Raw genomic sequence first — 2,500 nt, 5'->3', positions numbered from 1 at the left:
GCCCCTGGTACTCCGGTGAATGTTTCGTGCCCCTGGTACTCTAGTGGAGGTTTCGTGCCCCTGGTACTCTAGTGGAGGTTTCGTGCCCCTGGTACTCCGATGGCTGTTTCGTGCCCCTGGTAATCCGATGAATGTTTCGTGCCCCTGGTACTCCGGTGGAGGTTTCGTGCCCCTGGTGCTCCGATGAAGGTTTCGTGCCCCTGGTACTCCGGTGGAGGTTTCGTGCCCCTGGTGCTCCGATGAATGTTTCGTGCCCCTGGTACTCTGATGGCTGTTTCGTGCCCCTGGTACTCCGGTGAATGTTTCGTGCCCCTGGTAATCCGATGAATGTTTCGTGCCCCTGGTACTCCGGTGAATGTTTCGTGCCCCTGGTAATCCGGTGAATGTTTCGTGCCCCTGGTACTCCGGTGAATGTTTCGTGCCCCTGGTACTCCGGTGAATGTTTCGTGCCCCTGGTAATCCGATGAATGTTTCGTGCCCCTGGTACTCCGGTGAATGTTTCGTGCCCCTGGTAATCCGTGTAAGACAGGGCAAGGGAGGGAGGCGGTTGGTTACTCCCGCTTTGCCTTCCTCGACTTGGCCCCTGGTACTCTAGTGGAGGTTTCGTGCCCCTGGTACTCCGATGAATGTTTCGTGCCCCTGGTACTCTGGTGGCTGTTTCGTGCCCCTGGTACTCCGGTGAATGTTTCGTGCCCCTGGTACTCCAGTGGAGGTTTCGTGCCCCTGGTAATCCGGTGAATGTTTCGTGCCCCTGGTACTCCAGTGGAGGTTTCGTGCCCCTGGTAATCCGATGAATGTTTCCTGCCCCTGGTACTCCGGTGAATGTTTCGTGCCCCTGGTAATCCGATGAATGTTTCGTGCCCCTGGTAATCCGATGAATGTTTCGTGCCCCTGGTCCTCCAGTGGAGGTTTCGTGCCCCTGGTGCTCCGATGAAGGTTTCGTGCCCCTGGTACTCTGATGGCTGTTTCGTGCCCCTGGTACTCCGGTGAATGTTTCGTGCCCCTGGTACTCTAGTGGAGGTTTCGTGCCCCTGGTACTCTAGTGGAGGTTTCGTGCCCCTGGTACTCTAGTGGAGGTTTCGTGCCCCTGGTACTCCGATGGCTGTTTCGTGCCCCTGGTACTCCGGTGAATGTTTCGTGCCCCTGGTACTCTAGTGGAGGTTTCGTGCCCCTGGTACTCTAGTGGAGGTTTCGTGCCCCTGGTACTCTAGTGGAGGTTTCGTGCCCCTGGTACTCCGATGGCTGTTTCGTGCCCCTGGTACTCCGGTGAATGTTTTGTGCCCCTGGTAAGCCGATGAATGTTTCGTGCCCCTGGTACTCCGGTGAATGTTTCGAATTGCCCCGACACACCCCAACACCTCCCGCAGGCCCCGTGACCTCCGGCCTGGACCCTGAGACGCACACCAACACATCTCCCAGGCCCCGACACACACCACCACCTCTCCGTGACCTCCGGCCTCCACCCTGAGACGCACACCAACACATCTCCCCCAGGCCCCGTGACCTCCGGCCTTGACCCTGAGACGCACACCAACACATCTCCCAGGCCCCGTGACCTCCGGCCTGGACCCTGAGACGCACACCAACACATCCCCCAGGCCCCGACACACACCAACACCTCTCCCAGGCCCCGTGACCTCCAACCTGGCCCCTGAGACGCACACCAACACCTCCCCCAGGCCCCGTGACCTCCGGCCTTGACCCAGAGACGCACACCAACACATCTCCCCCAGGCCCCGTGACCTCCGGCCTTGACCCTCAGACGCACACCAACACATCTCCCAGGCCCCGACACACACCACCACCTCTCCGTGACCTCCAGCCTGGACCCTGAGACGCACACCAACACATCCCCCAGGCCCAGACACACACCAACACCTCTCCGTGACCTCCAACCTGGCCCCTGAGACGCACACCAACACATCCCCCAGGCCCCGTGACCTCCGGCCTCCACCCTGAGACGCACACCAACACATCCCCCAGGCCCAGACACACACCAACACCTCTCCGTGACCTCCAACCTGGCCCCTGAGACGCACACAAACACCTCCCCCAGGCCCCGTGACCTCCGGCCTCCACCCTGAGACACACACCAACACCTCCCCCAGGCCCAGCAGACACACACCAACACCTCTCCCAGGCCCCGTGACCTCCGGCCTTGACCCAGAGACGCACACCAACACATCTCCCAGGCCCCGTGACCTCCGGCCTTGACCCTGAGACGCACACCAACACATCTCCCAGGCCCCGACACACACACCAACACCTCCCCCAGGCCCCGTGACCTCCGGCCTCCACCCTGAGACGCACACCAACACCTCCCCCAGGCCCCGTGACCTCCGGCCTGGCTTCCTGACCTCCGGCCTGGCCCCTGAGACGCACACCAACACCTCCCCCAGGCCCCGTGACCTCCGGCCTCCACCCTCAGTGAACTTTGTAAAGCACTATGAGACACTCTGTTGTGATATTGGGCTATACAAATAAAATTGAATTGAATTGA

Source organism: Pempheris klunzingeri, unplaced genomic scaffold, assembly GCF_042242105.1.
Source record: "Pempheris klunzingeri isolate RE-2024b unplaced genomic scaffold, fPemKlu1.hap1 Scaffold_64, whole genome shotgun sequence".
Lineage (NCBI taxonomy): Eukaryota > Metazoa > Chordata > Actinopteri > Acropomatiformes > Pempheridae > Pempheris > Pempheris klunzingeri.
This window is presented reverse-complemented; position numbering follows the sequence as displayed.